This window comes from Ambystoma mexicanum (assembly GCF_040938575.1).
Source record: "Ambystoma mexicanum isolate Mex_15411 chromosome 12 unlocalized genomic scaffold, UKY_AmexF1_1 Mex_chr12_unloc.1, whole genome shotgun sequence".
Classification (NCBI taxonomy): Eukaryota; Metazoa; Chordata; class Amphibia; order Caudata; family Ambystomatidae; genus Ambystoma; species Ambystoma mexicanum.
Window position 1 is genome coordinate 8,173,464 of NW_027182322.1, and position 22,841 is coordinate 8,196,304.

Genomic DNA, 22,841 nt, shown 5'->3' on the forward strand with positions numbered 1-22,841 from the left:
AATATTACATATACCAAACGTGGTGTTTTTTAGGTGGATATACCACGTTGGGGCAGAGAAATTGGGGCGATAGTCCTTCAAGAAACGTACGTTTCCTGATCACGTGATCCGAGTTACGATCATGTGACACATTGAAATATCAAATACAAACGCACCGCGGGACGGGAGGCTGTGTTTGCAGCTGATTCGCCGTTCCCGAGTTGCTTTTTGGAAAGTCTCGAGCTGTGGGTAAGTTTTCCTTGAGGCATTTATTTTAGCCATTGGTTTTAGTGAGCGCTGGGTGCAGGGAGGCAGTATTGAGTGCAGGTTTTGATAATTTGGTCATGTGATTATTCCTTCTTCATAGAGTGGGTGCAACATTTTGCTAGACCATTGGGACAGGACCATTGAGGATGGTTACAATACCAGACTACCAGCAATTATCAACCAGTGGCAAGAATCAGAAGTGACACGAGAGTCAGTGATGGCTATATAGACCCTGGATACTTCCAAGGTCAGTGAAATTCACTCTTAGGGTGTCTCAAAATTTGTTCATGATATATTGGTGTTCACTATGCTACATAGACAAACCTAGTACAAATCTTTGTTTTCTTTGAAATTTGTTTTACGAAATAGTGAAAATAATACAAATCACATCAGCACATGAAGAAGGGGTCAAGATAACCCCGAAACGCGTAGTGAATTAACAACATGTGATTGTGATTGTGTGGGGAAAAAAACCTTTCTGTTGAATTGACACTTAAAACTATAAATTCAGCACATTTTGCAGAATTCTTTCTGAATGACATTATTTTCTGCTAAGAACTGTTGCTTTTTTATTTGATGAAAATCTTAGTGTGTACAACTATTTTGTTTAATGAATGCTGTAATTCAGGTTGTAAAAAACATTGTATGAACTAAGAATACAATTGTCTGTAAAAGAGATTTACAAAGTGTTTTTTCTGTTTCTTGAAATTTTGATTTAAATGAAGTAATACTTTCCTGATCAATATTGAATAATTAAGAAAAGATTTTTTCTCATGTAGAGTGACCAGGTACATGCCCCATAGGTTTCTTGAGGCATACATTTCATTGGTAACCCAATAAAAGGGACACGCAGTTTCTCGTTCGTCAGTCAAGACCTCCAGACTCCTGCCTGCAGCGTGTTATTCTGCTCTGCGCCAGCGCGGCCTTCCCGGCAGAGTGCCTGCCTGTGCAAAGCCCTTCATGATGGCAGAGCCCCTGTGAGGGAACTCTGTCCCCACTCCCTGTGTTCCAGGCAGAGCCCCTGCATGTCAACTCTGTCTCCCCTGCAGGATGATGCTGTGTGAGCACAGCCCATGCAGCACCACTGAATCTGAATGGATCCAGGTCCTTGTGCATGCGCTGGGTGCCCCCAGGCCACGATGCAGTCGTGTGACCATGACTGCCATGTAAGTCTGTGTGGCCACGGAGAACAGGGTGATCCCTGCAGCGGGAACTGTGTGTGCGTATGCTGGGTGCCCCCTTCAGCCCTTGGGTTGGCCTGTGTACCTGTGAGCCAGCCCACACCTGTCTCTGTGAATGCATATAATGGGTGCCCCCAGCGATGGTCCGACTAGCCTGCATGACCGCAGGTCCAGCCGCAACAATGGGGACAAAGGTTTCACGAGCCTGCCGTGTTGGCTGCCCGTCGTCCTACCACCACTGATGCGGCTTTCATCTGGCGGTCATCGGCGCCGCACTCAATCCGACTGTGGGAGACCCCCTTGTTGGTAGGTCATGGAGAGTCAGTGCCCCTATGATGCATGCCCAGGATGCCAAGTCGGTGAGCTACGGAAACGCTGTGATAAAAGTTGGAAACAGTTGAGGTGGCACAGGGCTGCTGCTTCACTGCAGCATCTGTGCAGCCTGCCTGGGGGAGAAGGAGGCTCGCTCTGTGATCGGAGCATCAAAAATAAGAAAATATGGAAGGCGAGTGCCTGGTCCGGCTCCCGACCTGCAATCGGCCGTTTTAGCCTGTGGTTGGCCATTCAAGCCCTCTGAGTTAACCCAGTCTAACCAGCGGTGAAACAGAAAATGCTCCATGTTCAGAGCTTGAAAAAGAATGGGATACAAAAAAAGGAGACAGGATGTCGTGCGGCGGTCTGCACACCCCCAACAAGGTTCCCGGACCTAGTGGTGGTGAACTGTCAGTGTTCTGTGGGCAGAGATGCGGCAGTTTTGTGCTGTGCCTCCCCGCCCCGAATGAAAGTAAAGGCCATTGCTGCCGCACACAATCTGTTTGTCTCCCGCACCATTTTGCATGATCGTTTTTCAATTTTCGGCCATTTTTACAAAAAGCATAATCCTTAGGAACATGCAATTTACTCCGCACATTCCTAATTTTACCCTCTGCCAGTTTGCCAACTCTCAAATTCAGAACATGTTCAGAGCAGCCAAGTACACATTTTAGCCGTTCATTACAATCCCCTAAGTTGCAGGTGGATGAATTTTATTTCAACAAATTCGCCTGGAAATTATCTGAACAATGACATGAACATGAAGGCAGTACAATTTATGGTTGCTTAGAAAAATGGCTAAATGATAATAGTACTTTTAAATTAAAGCAAATCTTCCTGTTATGCAAATTGTAGCTCTCTGGTCTCCAGGCCATTTGCCACTCTGGGCCAGCCTGTGACCAGAGTTTTTTTTTGTATTAATCCCTTTGTTGTTTGAAGAATAGACTGCAGATCGTAAATACCTGGGATGCACCGGCCAACACAGAGATCCCCACTGCTGTCCTCTTATCTGTAGGGGACCACCATTTCAATCAAGAAAGCTTCTATTTTCCTGTATTTTGTTCAAGGTTCGGCCTTGATTGCAGTCCCTGCGTTCACACCTCCCCCCTAAATTCAGGTCATGCACTGGCTAGGTCACCTGCCTGCACGGAAATGAGCTTTCAGAGACTCCCAGTCCGGGGGAAGTTTTGTTTTCAACACCCTTAGTGGCCACTTTATTGCAGTTGTAAACAGCTGGGATGGAAGTCAGGCTTTCGGTGGGGGAGTCCTTTGTGACAGTTGCCCCACAACGCCTACAGGAACTTTTCATGGAAACAAAGTGGGCTTTTCTTTTGAAATGTTTGCCGGTATTTTGCATGTGAAGCATAATATACATTACATCTTGTCAACACAAACTATGTCTTTTCCCTATGTTAGCCGGGGCATATTTTTATTATGTCTTGCTTTAAGCTGCAAAGACACATGCGAAGCCATTTTGGTGACAATGTTTGAAACTCCTGTTTTTCATGTGAACGGGACCTTTGAATTTCTCCTGCCACTTGTGAATTAGAATGGTGCTTTTCTTTTTGTAATGACTGGTAGAACTTTTTCACATGGCCCTTCCTTGTGTTACTTGCTGAAACCCCAAAGTCTGCCATGATAGGCCAATTTTCGGTGTGAAGGTTTTTCTATAAAGACGGCCAGGTCATTTTTTCAGTGGCCCCTTCAGTTCGGTTGGTTTGGAGCCTTTGATTACACCCCACAGGGCAACTGCTCTGAGTTCAAAGAGATCCATTTGCTTTTTTAGCGAGACAATCATAATTATGGTAGCACATGCACAAGTAATTCAAAGCGCTATCTCTTAGCAGGTTATTACCCATTTTGCTAACTCTGAATTTACTGGCATTGGAAGGATGAAGAGATCAGTCTGTCCACTATACTCAGATGCCTGTAGTAAGGGCGTATCTATCTCATCCACGTAGTCCATGTTAATCTTTTTACAGGATTATAAATTGAAACTGGTGCGATTCTTCAAATGGTCCCATGCCACTCTTTAAAGCAGATGTGTTTGTCATGGAGATTTGAGGTTGTAAATCACAACTGGGAAGAGAGATTGCTACATGGTATGTTCTGTAACTATGCTTTGCACTGTGCCAAATCACTACTGTGGTAATTTTAAAGTGCAAAAAACTTTTCTGAGACATATTATGACCCTTCCTGGGAAAGCCAATCTTATTCTGCTGGAAAGAAAAGAACGGTGAAGTGAGATGAAGGAGAAGCTGGAAAGTATTGTGCACACATGTAAGAAAGAAGAAGAGATTCTAACTGCCCACTGAACAGATACACTATGCGGTCTGGTGAATGGTACTTCGTTATTAGCAATACTGCCATTGCATCATTTCAGTGTCAGGCTGTCTATGTGTCATTACTGTCCTATTTTGCAGACTCTGCTTTTAATTCAAAACCCTTTAACAGCCCGGCGTTGCACATTTTCACTCCCTTCCTCACATTTTTAAATACCACTTCCCTTTCCCTTTTTTCCAAGTTTTAGTATAAAGGCTGTTCAGTCAGAAATGGTTGCAAGTAGAAAGTTGTAATACATAAATGAGTGTACATTTCTCCTGGCCAGCACAGATCTGAATGCTATAACTACTGAATGATTTACAGAACACCATAAAGTCAGCAAAGGGTGTGACTGAGTGCCAAAGCCCGTTTCCTCCCTTCTCTTTCTTGTCTTTGGTTTGGCTGACACACATAGTATGTTGCTCTTTTGAAGCAACTCTCGCATTCTTAAAGAAACAGTAAGACATGTACTGTGAGGTAAAACATTCATGTTGTCAGGTTTATTTTGTATGGAGACTCCAATGTCTGGCTCCATAGCTCAGGGGTTAGAGCACTGGTCTTGTAAACCAGGGGTCGCGAGTTCAAATCTCGCTGGGGCCTGTTGTAATTTTGTCTTTTTTTCAGGTGGCGGTTGATATTTTAAACAGTATAGAACACTCAAAGAGTATCCTAATTGCACACATGGAAACATTCCAGTAATACAAAAACAGCATGATAATTGGGGTGTGCTTTTCGAAGCGCATTGAACTCTTCCATGTATGCAATAGCGATGGAACACCCAGAAATGGTGAGCCACTGATAGTCCATTACGTTACTGCAATGCAATAAATACTACTATTGTATGAAAAATTGAACAGCAGAAGAGAATATCATATTGCCGATAATTCATGAAGTCCATAAATAAATAAAGCGTGAAACACATTTCAGACACGTTTTATTATAACGAACAAAACAACTTGAAAATGAAATAATTATGTAACTTGCAGCAAAGTTCATTATCAAACACAAACGGAAAAATACCAGTGAAGTTCAAGAACACAACCTTGGTGAATGACCAGAATGGAAGATTTCGCTCTCTACCAAACTTGCCAATATTTTTTTATATACAGGCAACATTTTATAATGTTTAAACCACATTTATTGTCACAGCAAGACGAACTTTAATAGACTATACAACATTTTGAAAAAAGGGACAGTGGAGCCCCATTACTATGGGTGGAGGGGTGCGGATACCTCGCCTGAGTGGCAGGCAGCACAGTCCACCCACGTGCTTTGTTTGCACAGCATTTACTTTCATAATGTGGCATGTCATGTTTTACTTGGCATCAAGGGTAAAGCAAGCATGATACGTGTTATCATGTGGCTAGTCTGGCCTATGGTGTCAGTGAGCATTTACTTTCTTTTTGTGGCATGGCATTTGTTACTTTCTACTTGGTATCAGGGGTAAAGCAAAAATGAGTGTCATTACATGGCTAAACTGGCTTACATAGGTGGCTCCAGTTTGACCAATATATTCTGTGTGTGTCATGGCATATGTATACATTGCAACAAAGGTAAAAGCAAACATGAGTGTGGTTAGGTGGTACACTGGCCTTTCTTGATATAGCCAGTCTGGATAGACTTTCCTACCGTGACATATAATTGTTTACTTGTAGGCAGACCTTATATGGTAATATTGGCATATATTGGTGCAGGCTACGTGGACATGCACAGCCATCATGAACATTATATACCGGCATATTTTATGGGGCAAAGGCATTATGAAAATGTGTGGGAAAATGGTCCTGTGCACTGTTGATTACTTGCATCTATTGGGTTTATTCATGTGATACCAAACAAAACTAATTGCAAACTGTGTGACTTTTTATCCAGTTTTTCACGAATGGATAGCAAGACACAGCAGGTAATCAGGAATAAGATGCAGAAAACAGAATCAAAATCCTACCTTCCTTCACCAAATAAGAGTGGAAAACAGATTTTAAACCCCTTGTAATGTTATGAAATGACACTAGGAAATGGACAAATAAATAATTAATGTGCGGTTAAAACTTTACGGTAAATACAATTTCTCACCAAAGCAACAATGCATAGCTACTAACAATCCCCAGCAATGGATTACTAAGAGCATACAATTGAAAACTGAGTGGAAAGTTTAAAACATGTTGCTGCAAAATGACACGTGTAAAAGTTGCATTTTCTTTCAAATTCCGTGTAAATTCACCCAAACGGTATGTAATAAAAACGGGTGAAATACTCTGATTTGGAGTGCGGTTTTTGGGCTGGGGGATAGATATATATCACAGGTACAACATACTAATCAGAGAATAAATCAACCAGGCCCAGATGGGGCCTGACTGCAGAGGCTAACAAAGGAGACAGGAAACCCTACAAACCTTTCATATGCACTGTGTCAACCGAAAGCTAGCTCCAGCCCTCAGTATCGACTGACAGTGAAATGTCATGGCTGGGATTGCGTGTTTACAGTACTCATCCCCACAGGGTGACCCCATTAAGAAGATACAAGAATGTGGTTTGCTGGAGCCAGAAAGTCTGGTCTCGCCGCATCTTCAAGGGAGAGCTTCATTAACCAGATGGACGCTTTGATCCAAAACAGACAGAGATGATGGGTGGGACTTTGTAGTACATGTTTTTACCCCTTTACCTTTTCTGTTGCAAAGCACTCTGGTTATGACCTCACGCATACATGTGAGGACCCAGGATTAGATCATTAAGGCAGACGTACCCTATACCAATCCATGTGGTCCATTTGGCTTTAAAAGAGGGCTGAGCCCCTCTTTTGGCAGATCATCTGACAGCTTCACCAGAAGAAGAAAGAAGAACTCATCATTGGAGCCTAGTTGAAGGGGGATTATACAATTACTGCGTCCCCCAAAATATTGACCTTTTTTTAAAATGTCGACCCCCCTTTAAACCCCATATATATGTGTGTGGGGAGATGGGTATAGTATTTAATACATGTAGGGGGTGCTGCAGGGGCTTCCCCCTGCAAATATATTGGGTGAAAAGTGGGTCAACATAAAAATAAAAGTCAACATATTTGGGGGTCCCAGTAATTTGGGCACAGTAATCAGATAGATCTGCTGAAGGTACAGTCTGCCTTACATCTTCCGCAAGTGAAGGATGGCCCGGACTTCCAAGAGGGAAGCAAGATCCCTCCCCTAAACATCTCCCAGGGAACAGTGGGAGATACTGAATCCAGAGGACCCTCCAGCAGCTACAGAACTAGTACCCAGCCAGCACACAGCGTGCCCTGCTAGGTTCTGCAGCAACCTTCCTAGGTGGGAAATGACAGAGATTCTCTGAACTCTAAACCAAGGACAAGGCATATGCCTGAAATACAATCCTCAGCTTTGGGCTGTCTGCCTTAAAGGACGACACATGCCCAGTGAAGAAGCTAGGAGAAGTGCATTGACAAGCATCTACTGAAGTCTGCCATAAAGGAACATTTCGAGCCTGTCGAGTCCCTCGAGCGGCAACCGACTGCAATGCTGCAGTCCCTTAAACCCTTCTGAGACGCCTCGACCAGTGCTTCAGAAGCACCATCCAGATAATGATTCCTGATCCCGAGCTGCCGTGTAGGCCAGCCTGCAGCCATCCGTCCAGATGCGCTCATTGAACTGCCTGCCCCCTGATAACCACAGCTGTCTCCCGTCTCCAACTCTGTCACAGAAGCTGCAAAGCACCCTAAAACTGCCTCGACCCAGTCGAGCACCAAGAACATCTACAAGCACAAGGGACATTGTGGTTCTGTCCCCCTGGTCCTTCTCCAAAGGCCTCTAGAGACATTTTAAGACCCATTGCTTCCTTTGTGCTCAAGCCAAGTGTCCTTGAACTGTTGCGATTATTTACTATACCGACCACCCTCCTGTCAATATCCAGAGTGAATCCCTTTCCTTCTTTGAAACTCTCTGTCCTCTGCATTCCTTTACAGGGTGAGTTGTATTTCATAATGTTGCTAGAACTGTCTTTTGTTAATAATAATAAAGTAGATATTTTTATACACCTTGACTGGACAGTCCCTTTTATCATTGGGTAATAATTGTATTTTTGCTGTGTTGCAACTAATCAATGACCCAAATGCTTTCGGAGATAAGCCTGCCATTCTGTCCACGTTACCAAAACTGGACAAGGAGGTTTATAATTTGCTTATTCTTCCAATCTGTTCGGATCCCTTCTCGTGTACTAGAGGTGTGGGGCTGATTGATGGTTTAGAAAGTGATATTCATACCAGGACTACTGGTGCACCAGAAGTTGGTTTGCCACATAGTGGTTGCTGCATTGTTACAAGGCTTTGAGGACACGTGTGCTTGGCGCACCCTTCTGTGCCACCTGTGCACATGAGTCCTCATGGGCATAATCCCTAGGCTATGCCCCCCCTAGCTGCTTGGCTTGTTGTCCCACTTGAGCCTCTTCTCACAGCCCTACACCATGCAGAAGACCTCAAGATCCTCTCATGTGGGTGGTCTTCCCTCATGGCAGGATAAAATAGTACCACTATTAAGCATTCTGTGTAATGTGTTCTGGTGTGTTTCAGGTCACCACTCCGCAGGCAACTCCAGGCTTTCCCTCTCCTCTATGGCTAGAAGAGGCACATATACTACCGCCACCTCTTCTTATGTATGCCTCTCATCCTCTCAATCAAGTAGGTATACCTTCTGCTGTGGTACTTTCGCAGGCTGATCAACCCCCCTTAAGTCTTCTCCAGGCAGTCATCCCCCCTCATTTGCAGCAGTATCCTCACCCTGCTTTGTGAACTTCCTCCATTCCAAACACCTCCTCCAGGGTTCTAGCTGCAGCAGTCCCCTCCTACCACATGATGGACATGTCTACCTGCCCCTCCAATGTATCTCTGGGGTTGTCCATTTGAGGACCTCCCTCCCCTGCCTCTGTCCTCTTCTACTTCTAAGAGCTCACCAGTGCCTTCACCTCCTCCAAATACTTGGAGGATTGTCAGTGATCAATGGCCCGGGTGCACAGATCAGCACCCTCAAAAGCATAATGTTCCACCCTTGATTGTGAAAAAGGGTTAACTTGTGTGGGGGTGGGCAGCATCCAGGAATATCGTAGACCTTAAGCAATCAGTGTAAGAAGAAGGTGTGAGGGGCGTACAAAAGCCATGTGTAGGCGGCTTAGTTTCAGTGGTAGAAGTGCATCCAAAAAAGTAGTGGAACAGTGACCCTGGCGGGGAAAAGAGTAGGCAGGAAAGGAGTAACATACAACACATTTTTCATTACTGGTTGACAGCCAATCAAGTTGAAACATACTTCAGTTTAGCCTTTACTGCTATTGGATTGTAAAATAGAGAAATGTGATTTAACTTCACAAAGAACAGTTCCGGAATGATTAAAATGATTACAAAAGTAGTAGAACTGTTAACAGTACAAAATGAAAATAGTGGTAGCCGCTCCCGACCTTTTCTCCTCACTTTAACCACTGCTTAGTTTGTATGCTTATTGTGTTTTTAAAGATAGCATTTGAACGTGTTAGTGTGGATATCTAAAGGGAGAGTGAATATGAAAGTGTGCAATTGTAAATGGAGGGCCTGCTTATGTTGAGACTAACACAGAAAATATGCCACAGGGATAGAAAGACAATAATGTTTCAAAATTCACATGACTTGTGGCATGAGACATTTAGAGTGAAGCTGCAACTATTCCCAACCTGATTCAAAATGACAGAAAGTAAATATTATTCACTCTCCTAAAGAAGTTCATTTACAATCTATTTCACGAGGCATTAGAAAACAACTATTCTAGGAAGAGCCGACAACAATGTTGCACATAATTGTGTTTCTGGATGCAGACACTATTAAGACTATATAGTTATTTACTAAAATAATTCATGTCAGAAGTGGGATTCGAACCCACGCCTCCAGAGGAGACTGCGACCTGAACGCAGCGCCTTAGACCGCTCGGCCATCCTGACGAGCACATGACAAGGTCTGCAGTTATCACCATGTACTAATGTCAAGACACTCCTTTGCAATTCTTTTAATTACTGGTGAAATGACTGATAATCTTGGGATTTGGAATCATAATAACTGACAAATTAACACATATTTGCACAGTATCATTTGCCTCGCATGGTTATAATGGTGATCCACGCAGATGAGTTTGCACACGTCTTTTTATGTTATTTTCCATTCTTTGCATCTCTCACCACTTCATTGCACATACACATAGGTGTAATGTACAGAAGCAAAGAATAGGATCCAGTTTCTCTAATGAGTAACTTTCTATTGCATAACAAGAAAAGGTAGCGACAACCAATCAGTAGGAGCCTGTTGAACGCAGAGTGATCTTAATAGTTGCCCTAATATATTTTTTGAGGATTGTCTGTATTCGTATTACTCAAGGAATCGTATTACTTGCCAGGTGTCTCAGGACACAGCCCCTTCATTGTCTGAAGGGCATTGATAAGGGATGGGGGAGACTGGTGAGGTATGTGGGAATCTGATCAGCACTGTGGTGTGCTCCCCTTTAAGAAATGACAAGTCCCTGCTTAATGCTTGTGCGGTACCACGTGTCCGTGCAGCATGTGATTAACCCAATATATGTTCATAGCTTAGAGTTGATTCTGTTCATATTCACTAGATGATCTACCCTTAATTAGGACATGGTGCTCCATAGTGAGCATCATTTCGGATATATGTCAGTAGAATATGAATTTTTACTTACCATGATACAAAGCAGGAAGAGCTTGCCCGTGAACGTAATAAGAGAATTGGCGTTCATTATGTGATCTTCCCAAACTGAGAACCTGTATTGAATCTCAGCAGTAATATATCTCAGCAGTAGACTTTCACACTTATCTTTAACAGGAGGCGCAGCTATAACAATAACAGACGGCACATAAATCCCTTGATGGCGTGTCTCATCACAGACACGTCATCACGTGATCACTTTGTGATCACTTGAGGCGGCACAACGGTACAGGGACTGTGTCCTTCATTACACATCGAGCCCTTTTGTATGAGTAATAGTGGCAATAATATTACATATACCAAACGTGGTGTTTTTTAGGTAGATATACCACGTTGGGGCAGAGAAATTGGGGCGATAGTCCTTCAAGAAACGTACGTTTCCTGATCACGTGATCCGAGTTACGATCATGTGACACATTGAAATATCGAATACAAACGCACCGCGGGACGGGAGGCTGTGTTTGCAGCTGATTCGCCGTTCCCGAGTTGCTTTTTGGAAAGTCTCGAGCTGTGGGTAAGTTTTCCTTGAGGCATTTATTTTAGCCATTGGTTTTAGTGAGCGCTGGGTGCAGGGAGGCAGTATTGAGTGCAGGTTTTGATAATTTGGTCATGTGATTATTCCTTCTTCATAGAGTGGGTGCAACATTTTGCTAGACCATTGGGACAGGACCATTGAGGATGGTTACAATACCAGACTACCAGCAATTATCAACCAGTGGCAAGAATCAGAAGTGACACGAGAGTCAGTGATGGCTATATAGACCCTGGATACTTCCAAGGTCAGTGAAATTCACTCTTAGGGTGTCTCAAAATTTGTTCATGATATATTGGTGTTCACTATGCTACAGAGACAAACCTAGTACAAATCTTTGTTTTCTTTGAAATTTGTTTTACGAAATAGTGAAAATAATACAAATCACATCAGCACATGAAGAAGGGGTCAAGATAACCCCGAAACGCGTAGTGAATTAACAACATGTGATTGTGATTGTGTGGGGAAAAAAACCTTTCTGTTGAATTGACACTTAAAACTATAAATTCAGCACATTTTGCAGAATTCTTTCTGAATGACATTATTTTCTGCTAAGAACTGTTGCTTTTTTATTTGATGAAAATCTTAGTGTGTACAACTATTTTGTTTAATGAATGCTGTAATTCAGGTTGTCAAAAACATTGTATGAACTAAGAATACAATTGTCTGTAAAAGAGATTTACAAAGTGTTTTTTCTGTTTCTTGAAATTTTGATTTAAATGAAGTAATACTTTCCTGATCAATATTGAATAATTAAGAAAAGATTTTTTCTCATGTAGAGTGACCAGGTACATGCCCCATAGGTTTCTTGAGGCATACATTTCATTGGTAACCCAATAAAAGGGACACGCAGTTTCTCGTTCATCAGTCAAGACCTCCAGACTCCTGCCTGCAGCGTGTTATTCTGCTCTGCGCCAGCGCGGCCTTCCCGGCAGAGTGCCTGCCTGTGCAAAGCCCTTCATGATGGCAGAGCCCCTGTGAGGGAACTCTGTCCCCACTCCCTGTGTTCCAGGCAGAGCCCCTGCATGTCAACTCTGTCTCCCCTGCAGGATGATGCTGTGTGAGCACAGCCCATGCAGCACCACTGAATCTGAATGGATCCAGGTCCTTGTGCATGCGCTGGGTGCCCCCAGGCCACGATGCAGTCGTGTGACCATGACTGCCATGTAAGTCTGTGTGGCCACGGAGAACAGGGTGATCCCTGCAGCGGGAACTGTGTGTGCGTATGCTGGGTGCCCCCTTCAGCCCTTGGGTTGGCCTGTGTACCTGTGAGCCAGCCCACACCTGTCTCTGTGAATGCATATAATGGGTGCCCCCAGCGATGGTCCGACTAGCCTGCATGACCGCAGGTCCAGCCGCAACAATGGGGACAAAGGTTTCACGAGCCTGCCGTGTTGGCTGCCCGTCGTCCTACCAACACTGATGCGGCTTTCATCTGGCGGTCATCGGCGCCGCACTCAATCCGACTGTGGGAGACCCCCTTGTTGGTAGGTCATGGAGAGTCAGTGCCCCTATGATGCATGCCCAGGATGCCAAGTCGGTGAGCTACGGAAACGCTGTGATAAAAGTTGGAAACAGTTGAGGTGGCACAGGGCTGCTGCTTCACTGCAGCATCTGTGCAGCCTGCCTGGGGGAGAAGGAGGCTCGCTCTGTGATCGGAGCATCAAAAATAAGAAAATATGGAAGGCGAGTGCCTGGTCCGGCTCCCGACCTGCAATCGGCCGTTTTAGCCTGTGGTTGGCCATTCAAGCCCTCTGAGTTAACCCAGTCTAACCAGCGGTGAAACAGAAAATGCTCCATGTTCAGAGCTTGAAAAAGAATGGGATACAAAAAAAGGAGACAGGATGTCGTGCGGCGGTCTGCACACCCCCAACAAGGTTCCCGGACCTAGTGGTGGTGAACTGTCAGTGTTCTGTGGGCAGAGATGCGGCAGTTTTGTGCTGTGCCTCCCCGCCCCGAATGAAAGTAAAGGCCATTGCTGCCGCACACAATCTGTTTGTCTCCCGCACCATTTTGCATGATCGTTTTTCAATTTTCGGCCATTTTTACAAAAAGCATAATCCTTAGGAACATGCAATTTACTCCGCACATTCCTAATTTTACCCTCTGCCAGTTTGCCAACTCTCAAATTCAGAACATGTTCAGAGCAGCCAAGTACACATTTTAGCCGTTCATTACAATCCCCTAAATTGCAGGTGGATGAATTTTATTTCAACAAATTCGCCTGGAAATTATCTGAACAATGACATGAACATGAAGGCAGTACAATTTATGGTTGCTTAGAAAAATGGCTAAATGATAATAGTACTTTTAAATTAAAGCAAATCTTCCTGTTATGCAAATTGTAGCTCTCTGGTCTCCAGGCCATTTGCCACTCTGGGCCAGCCTGTGACCAGAGTTTTTTTTTGTATTAATCCCTTTGTTGTTTGAAGTATAGACTGCAGATCGTAAATACCTGGGATGCACCGGCCAACACAGAGATCCCCACTGCTGTCCTCTTATCTGTAGGGGACCACCATTTCAATCAAGAAAGCTTCTATTTTCCTGTATTTTGTTCAAGGTTCGGCCTTGATTGCAGTCCCTGCGTTCACACCTCCCCCCTAAATTCAGGTCATGCACTGGCTAGGTCACCTGCCTGCACGGAAATGAGCTTTCAGAGACTCCCAGTCCGGGGGAAGTTTTGTTTTCAACACCCTTAGTGGCCACTTTATTGCAGTTGTAAACAGCTGGGATGGAAGTCAGGCTTTCGGTGGGGGAGTCCTTTGTGACAGTTGCCCCACAACGCCTACAGGAACTTTTCATGGAAACAAAGTGGGCTTTTCTTTTGAAATGTTTGCCGGTATTTTGCATGTGAAGCATAATATACATTACATCTTGTCAACACAAACTATGTCTTTTCCCTATGTTAGCCGGGGCATATTTTTATCATGTCTTGCTTTAAGCTGCAAAGACACATGCGAAGCCATTTTGGTGACAATGTTTGAAACTCCTGTTTTTCATGTGAACGGGACCTTTGAATTTCTCCTGCCACTTGTGAATTAGAATGGTGCTTTTCTTTTTGTAATGACTGGTAGGACTTTTTCACATGGCCCTTCCTTGTGTTACTTGCTGAAACCCCAAAGTCTGCCATGATAGGCCAATTTTCGGTGTGAAGGTTTTTCTATAAAGACGGCCAGGTCATTTTTTCAGTGGCCCCTTCAGTTCGGTTGGTTTGGAGCCTTTGATTACACCCCACAGGGCAACTGCTCTGAGTTCAAAGAGATCCATTTGCTTTTTTAGCGAGACAATCATAATTATGGTAGCACATGCACAAGTAATTCAAAGCGCTATCTCTTAGCAGGTTATTACCCATTTTGCTAACTCTGAATTTACTGGCATTGGAAGGATGAAGAGATCAGTCTGTCCACTATACTCAGATGCCTGTAGTAAGGGCGTATCTATCTCATCCACGTAGTCCATGTTAATCTTTTTTCAGGATTATAAATTGAAACTGGTGCGATTCTTCAAATGGTCCCATGCCACTCTTTAAAGCAGATGTGTTTGTCATGGAGATTTGAGGTTGTAAATCACAACTGGGAAGAGAGATTGCTACATGGTATGTTCTGTAACTATGCTTTGCACTGTGCCAAATCACTACTGTGGTAATTTTAAAGTGCAAAAAACTTTTCTGAGACATATTATGACCCTTCCTGGGAAAGCCAATCTTATTCTGCTGGAAAGAAAAGAACGGTGAAGTGAGATGAAGGAGAAGCTGGAAAGTATTGTGCACACATGTAAGAAAGAAGAAGAGATTCTAACTGCCCACTGAACAGATACACTATGCGGTCTGGTGAATGGTACTTCGTTATTAGCAATACTGCCATTGCATCATTTCAGTGTCAGGCTGTCTATGTGTCATTACTGTCCTATTTTGCAGACTCTGCTTTTAATTCAAAACCCTTTAACAGCCCGGCGTTGCACATTTTCACTCCCTTCCTCACATTTTTAAATACCACTTCCCTTTCCCTTTTTTCCAAGTTTTAGTATAAAGGCTGTTCAGTCAGAAATGGTTGCAAGTAGAAAGTTGTAATACATAAATGAGTGTACATTTCTCCTGGCCAGCACAGATCTGAATGCTATAACTACTGAATGATTTACAGAACACCATAAAGTCAGCAAAGGGTGTGACTGAGTGCCAAAGCCCGTTTCCTCCCTTCTCTTTCTTGTCTTTGGTTTGGCTGACACACATAGTATGTTGCTCTTTTGAAGCAACTCTCGCATTCTTAAAGAAACAGTTAGACATGTACTGTGAGGTAAAACATTCATGTTGTCAGGTTTTTTTTGTATGGAGGTCTCCAATGTCTGGCTCCATAGCTCAGGGGTTAGAGCACTGGTCTTGTAAACCAGGGGTCGCGAGTTCAAATCTCGCTGGGGCCTGTTGTAATTTTGTCTTTTTTTCAGGTGGCGGTTGATATTTTAAACAGTATAGAACACTCAAAGAGTATCCTAATTGCACACATGGAAACATTCCAGTAATACAAAAACAGCATGATAATTGGGGTGTGCTTTTCGAAGCGCATTGAACTCTTCCATGTATGCAATAGCGATGGAACACCCAGAAATGGTGAGCCACTGATAGTCCATTACGTTACTGCAATGCAATAAATACTACTATTGTATGAAAAATTGAACAGCAGAAGAGAGTATCATATTGCCGATAATCCATGAAGTCCATAAATAAATAAAGCGTGAAACACATTTCAGACACGTTTTATTATAACGAACAAAACAACTTGAAAATGAAATAATTATGTAACTTGCAGCAAAGTTCATTATCAAACACAAACGGAAAAATACCAGTGAAGTTCAAGAACACAACCTTGGTGAATGACCAGAATGGAAGATTTCGCACTCTACCAAACTTGCCAATATTTTTTATATACAGGCAACATTTTATAATGTTTAAACCACATTTATTGTCACAGCAAGACGAACTTTAATAGACTATACAACATTTTGAAAAAAGGGACAGTGGAGCCCCATTACTATGGGTGGAGGGGTGCGGATACCTCGCCTGAGTGGCCGGCAGCACAGTCCACCCACGTGCTTTGTTTGCACAGCATTTACTTTCATAATGTGGCATGTCATGTTTTACTTGGCATCAAGGGTAAAGCAAGCATGATACGTGTTATCATGTGGCTAGTCTGGCCTATGGTGTCAGTGAGCATTTACTTTCTTTTTGTGGCATGGCATTTGTTACTTTCTACTTGGTATCAGGGGTAAAGCAAAAATGAGTGTCATTACATGGCTAAACTGGCTTACATAGGTGGCTCCAGTTTGACCAATATATTCTGTGTGTGTCATGGCATATGTATACATTGCAACAAAGGTAAAAGCAAACATGAGTGTGGTTAGGTGGTACACTGGCCTGTCTTGATATAGCCAGTCTGGATAGACTTTCCTTCCGTGACATATAATTGTTTACTTGTAGGCAGACCTTATATGGTAATATTGGCATATATTGGTGCAGGCTACGTGGACATGCACAGCCATCATGAACATTATATACCGGCATATTTTATGGGGCAAAGGCATTATGAAAATGTGTGGGAAAATGGTCCTGTGCACTGTTGATTACTTGCATCTATTGGGTTTATTCATGTGATACCAAACAAAACTAATTGCAAACTGTGTGACTTTTTATCCAGTTTTTCACGAATGGATAGCAAGACACAGCAGGTAATCAGGAATAAGATGCAGAAAACAGAATCAAAATCCTACCTTCCTTCACCAAATAAGAGTGGAAAACAGATTTTAAACCCCTTGTAATGTTATGAAATGACACTAGGAAATGGACAAATAAATAATTAATGTGCGGTTAAAACTTTACGGTAAATACAATTTCTCACCAAAGCAACAATGCATAGCTACTAACAATCCCCAGCAATGGATTACTAAGAGCATACAATTGAAAACTGAGTGGAAAGTTTAAAACATGTTGCTGCAAAATGACACGTTTAAAAGTTGCATTTTCTTTCAAATTCCGTGTAAATTCACCCAAACGGTATGTAATAAAAACGGGTGAAATACTCTGATTTGGAGTGCGGTTTTTGGGCTGGGGGATAGATATATATCACAGGTACAACATAATAATCAGAGAATAAATCAACCAGGCCCAGATGGGGCCTGACTGCAGAGGCTAACAAAGGAGACAGGAAACCCTACAAACCTTTCATATGCACTGTGTCAACCGAAAGCTAGCTCCAGCCCTCAGTATCGACTGACAGTGAAATGTCATGGCTGGGATTGCGTGTTTACAGTACTCATCCCCACAGGGTGACCCCATTAAGAAGATACAAGAATGTGGTTTGCTGGAGCCAGAAAGTCTGGTCTCGCCGCATCTTCAAGGGAGAGCTCCATTAACCAGATGGACGCTTTGATCCAAAACAGACAGAGATGATGGGTGGGACTTTGTAGTATATGTTTCTACCCCTTTACCTTTTCTGTTGCAAAGCACTCTGGTTATGACCTCACGCATACATGTGAGGACCCAGGATTAGATCATTAAGGCAGACGTACCCTATACCAATCCATGTGGTCCATTTGGCTTTAAAAGAGGGCTGAGCCCCTCTTTTGGCAGATCATCTGACAGCTTCACCAGAAGAAGAAAGAAGAACTCATCATTGGAGCCTAGTTGAAGGGGGATTATACAATTACTGCGTCCCCCAAAATATTGACCTTTTTTTAAAATGTCGACCCCCCTTTAAACCCCATATATATGTGTGTGGGGAGATGGGTATAGTATTTAATACATGTAGGGGGTGCTGCAGGGGCTTCCCCCTGCAAATATATTGGGTGAAAAGTGGGTCAACATAAAAATAAAAGTCAACATATTTGGGGGTCCCAGTAATTTGGGCACAGTAATCAGATAGATCTGCTGAAGGTACAGTCTGCCTTACATCTTCCGCAAGTGAAGGATGGCCCGGACTTCCAAGAGGGAAGCAAGATCCCTCCCCTAAACATCTCCCAGGGAACAGTGGGAGATACTGAATCCAGAGGACCCTCCAGCAGCTACAGAACTAGTACCCAGCCAGCACACAGCGTGCCCTGCTAGGTTCTGCAGCAACCTTCCTAGGTGGGAAATGACAGAGATTCTCTGAACTCTAAACCAAGGACAAGGCATATGCCTGAAATACAATCCTCATCTTTGGGCTGTCTGCCTTAAAGGACGACACATGCCCAGTGAAGAAGCTAGGAGAAGTGCATTGACAAGCATCTACTGAAGTCTGCCTTAAAGGAAAATGTCGAGCCTGTCGAGTCCCTCGAGCGGCAACCGACTGCAATGCTGCAGTCCCTTAAACCCTTCTGAGACGCCTCGACCAGTGCTTCAGAAGCACCATCCAGATAATGATTCCTGATCCCGAGCTGCCGTGTAGGCCAGCCTGCAGCCATCCGTCCAGATGCGCTCATTGAACTGCCTGCCCCCTGATAACCACAGCTGTCTCCCGTCTCCAACTCTGTCACAGAAGCTGCAAAGCACCCTAAAACTGCCTCGACCCAGTCGAGCACCAAGAACATCTACAAGCACAAGGGACATTGTGGTTCTGTCCCCCTGGTCCTTCTCCAAAGGCCTCTAGAGACATTTTAAGACCCATTGCTTCCTTTGTGCTCAAGCCAAGTGTCCTTGAACTGTTGCGATTATTTACTATACCGACCACCCTCCTGTCAATATCCAGAGTGAATCCCTTTCCTTCTTTGAAACTCTCTGTCCTCTGCATTCCTTTACAGGGTGAGTTGTATTTCATAATGTTGCTAGAACTGTCTTTTGTTAATAATAATAAAGTAGATATTTTTATACACCTTGACTGGACAGTCCCTTTTATCATTGGGTAATAATTGTATTTTTGCTGTGTTGCAACTAATCAATGACCCAAATGCTTTCGGAGATAAGCCTGCCATTCTGTCCACGTTACCAAAACTGGACAAGGAGGTTTATAATTTGCTTATTCTTCCAATCTGTTCGGATCCCTTCTCGTGTACTAGAGGTGTGGGGCTGATTGATGGTTTAGAAAGTGATATTCATACCAGGACTACTGGTGCACCAGAAGTTGGTTTGCCACATAGTGGTTGCTGCATTGTTACAAGGCTTTGAGGACACGTGTGCTTGGCGCACCCTTCTGTGCCACCTGTGCACATGAGTCCTCATGGGCATAATCCCTAGGCTATGCCCCCCCTAGCTGCTTGGCTTGTTGTCCCACTTGAGCCTCTTCTCACAGCCCTACACCATGCAGAAGACCTCAAGATCCTCTCATGTGGGTGGTCTTCCCTCATGGCAGGATAAAATAGTACCACTATTAAGCATTCTGTGTAATGTGTTATGGTGTGTTTCAGGTCACCACTCCGCAGGCAACTCCAGGCTTTCCCTCTCCTCTATGGCTAGAAGAGGCACATATACTACCGCCACCTCTTCTTATGTATGCCTCTCATCCTCTCAATCAAGTAGGTATACCTTCTGCTGTGGTACTTTCGCAGGCTGATCAACCCCCCTTAAGTCTTCTCCAGGCAGTCATCCCCCCTCATTTGCAGCAGTATCCTCACCCTGCTTTGTGAACTTCCTCCATTCCAAACACCTCCTCCAGGGTTCTAGCTGCAGCAGTCCCCTCCTACCACACGATGGACATGTCTACCTGCCCCTCCAATGTATCTCTGGGGTTGTCCATTTGAGGACCTCCCTCCCCTGCCTCTGTCCTCTTCTACTTCTAAGACCTCACCAGTGCCTTCACCTCCTCCAAATACTTGGAGGATTGTCAGTGATCAATGGCCCGGGTGCACAGATCAGCACCCTCAAAAGCACAATGTTCCACCCTTGATTGTGAAAAAGGGTTAACTTGTGTGGGGGTGGGCAGCATCCAGGAATATCGTAGACCTTAAGCAATCAGTGTAAGAAGAAGGTGTGAGGGGCGTACAAAAGCCATGTGTAGGTGGCTTAGTTTCAGTGGTAGAAGTGCATCCAAAAAAGTAGTGGAACAGTGACCCTGGCGGGGAAAAGAGTAGGCAGGAAAGGAGTAACATACAACACATTTTTCATTACTGGTTGACAGCCAATCAAGTTGAAACATACTTCAGTTTAGCCTTTACTGCTATTGGATTGTAAAATAGAGAAATGTGATTTAACTTCACAAAGAACAGTTCCGGAATGATTAAAATGATTACAAAAGTAGTAGAACTGTTAACAGTACAAAATGAAAGTAGTGGTAGCCGCTCCCGACCTTTTCTCCTCACTTTAACCACTGCTTAGTTTGTATGCTTATTGTGTTTTTAAAGATAGCATTTGAACGTGTTAGTGTGGATATCTAAAGGGAGAGTGAATATGAAAGTGTGCAATTGTAAATGGAGGGCCTGCTTATGTTGAGACTAACACAGAAAATATGCCACAGGGATAGAAAGACAATAATGTTTCAAAATTCACATGACTTGTGGCATGAGCCATTTAGAGTGAAGCTGCAACTATTCCCAACCTGATTCAAAATGACAGAAAGTAAATATTATTCACTCTCCTAAAGAAGTTCATTTACAATCTATTTCACGAGGCATTAGAAAACAACTATTCTAGGAAGAGCCGACAACAATGTTGCACATAATTGTGTTTCTGGATGCAGACACTATTAAGACTATATAGTTATTTACTAAAATAATTCATGTCAGAAGTGGGATTCGAACCCACGCCTCCAGAGGAGACTGCGACCTGAACGCAGCGCCTTAGACCGCTCGGCCATCCTGAGGAACTGACGAGCACATGACAAGGTCTGCAGTTATCACCATGTACTAATGTCAAGACACTCCTTTGCAATTCTTTTAATTACTGGTGAAATGACTGATAATCTTGGGATTTGGAATCATAATAACTGACAAATTAACACATATTTGCACAGTATCATTTGCCTCGCATGGTTATAATGGTGATCCACGCAGATGAGTTTGCACACGTCTTTTTATGTTATTTTCCATTCTTTGCATCTCTCACCACTTCATTGCACATACACATAGGTGTAATGTACAGAAGCAAAGAATAGGATCCAGTTTCTCTAATGAGTAACTTTCTATTGCATAACAAGAAAAGGTAGCGACAACCAATCAGTAGGAGCCTGTTGAACGCAGAGTGATCTTAATAGTTGCCCTAATATATTTTTTGAGGATTGTCTGTATTCGTATTACTCAAGGAATCGTATTACTTGCCAGGTGTCTCAGGACACAGCCCCTTCATTGTCTGAAGGGCATTGATAAGGGATGGGGGAGACTGGTGAGGTATGTGGGAATCTGATCAGCACTGTGGTGTGCTCCCCTTTAAGAAATGACAAGTCCCTGCTTAATGCTTGTGCGGTACCACGTGTCCGTGCAGCATGTGATTAACCCAATATATGTTCATAGCTTAGAGTTGATTCTGTTCATATTCACTAGATGATCTACCCTTAATTAGGACATGGTGCTCCATAGTGAGCATCATATCGGATATATGTCAGTAGAATATGAATTTTTACTTACCATGATACAAAGCAGGAAGAGCTTGCCCGTGAACGTAATAAGAGAATTGGCGTTCATTATGTGATCTTCCCAAACTGAGAACCTGTATTGAATCTCAGCAGTAATATATCTCAGCAGTAGACTTTCACACTTATCTTTAACAGGAGGCGCAGCTATAACAATAACAGACGGCACATAAATCCCTTGATGGCGTGTCTCATCACAGACACGTCATCACGTGATCACTTTGTGATCCCTTGAGGCGGCACAACGGTACAGGGACTGTGTCCTTCATTACACATCAAGCCCTTTTGTATGAGTAATAGCGGCAATAATATTACATATAGCAAACGTGGTGTTTTTTAGGTAGATATACCACGTTGGGGCAGAGAAATTGGGGCGATAGTCCTTCAAGAAACGTACGTTTCCTGATCACGTGATCCGAGTTACGATCATGTGACACATTGAAATATCGAATACAAACGCACCGCGGGACGGGAGGCTGTGTTTGCAGCTGATTCGCCGTTCCCGAGTTGCTTTTTGGAAAGTCTCGAGCTGTGGGTAAGTTTTCCTTGAGGCATTTATTTTAGCCATTGGTTTTAGTGAGCGCTGGGTGCAGGGAGGCAGTATTGAGTGCAGGTTTTGATAATTTGGTCATGTGATTATTCCTTCTTCATAGAGTGGGTGCAACATTTTGCTAGACCATTGGGACAGGACCATTGAGGATGGTTATAATACCAGACTACCAGCAATTATCAACCAGTGGCAAGAATCAGAAGTGACTCGAGAGTCAGTGATGGCTATATAGACCCTGGATACTTCCAAGGTCAGTGAAATTCACTCTTAGGGTGTCTCAAAATTTGTTCATGATATATTGGTGTTCACTATGCTACAGAGACAAACCTAGTACAAATCTTTGTTTTCTTTGAAATTTGTTTTACGAAATAGTGAAAATAATACAAATCACATCAGCACATGAAGAAGGGGTCAAGATAACCCCGAAACGCGTAGTGGATTAACAACA

General features: G+C 43.5%; 4 non-coding genes across 4 annotated transcripts; 2 read left to right on the top strand and 2 right to left on the bottom strand.

Annotated features, from left to right (window-relative positions):
• The first annotated feature begins 4,588 nt into the window (after positions 1-4,588).
• TRNAT-UGU (transfer RNA threonine (anticodon UGU)) lies at positions 4,589-4,661 on the top strand. The gene has a single exon. It is a non-coding gene; the product is annotated as a tRNA-Thr (tRNA).
• A 5,263-nt stretch (positions 4,662-9,924) lies between these two features.
• On the bottom strand, positions 9,925-10,007 carry TRNAL-CAG (transfer RNA leucine (anticodon CAG)). The gene has a single exon. It is a non-coding gene; the product is annotated as a tRNA-Leu (tRNA).
• Positions 10,008-15,660: 5,653 nt separating this feature from the next.
• On the top strand, positions 15,661-15,733 carry TRNAT-UGU (transfer RNA threonine (anticodon UGU)). Its single transcript has one exon. It is a non-coding gene; the product is annotated as a tRNA-Thr (tRNA).
• Positions 15,734-20,995: 5,262 nt separating this feature from the next.
• TRNAL-CAG (transfer RNA leucine (anticodon CAG)) lies at positions 20,996-21,078 on the bottom strand. Its single transcript has one exon. It is a non-coding gene; the product is annotated as a tRNA-Leu (tRNA).
• Between the last annotated feature and the right edge of the window lie 1,763 nt (positions 21,079-22,841).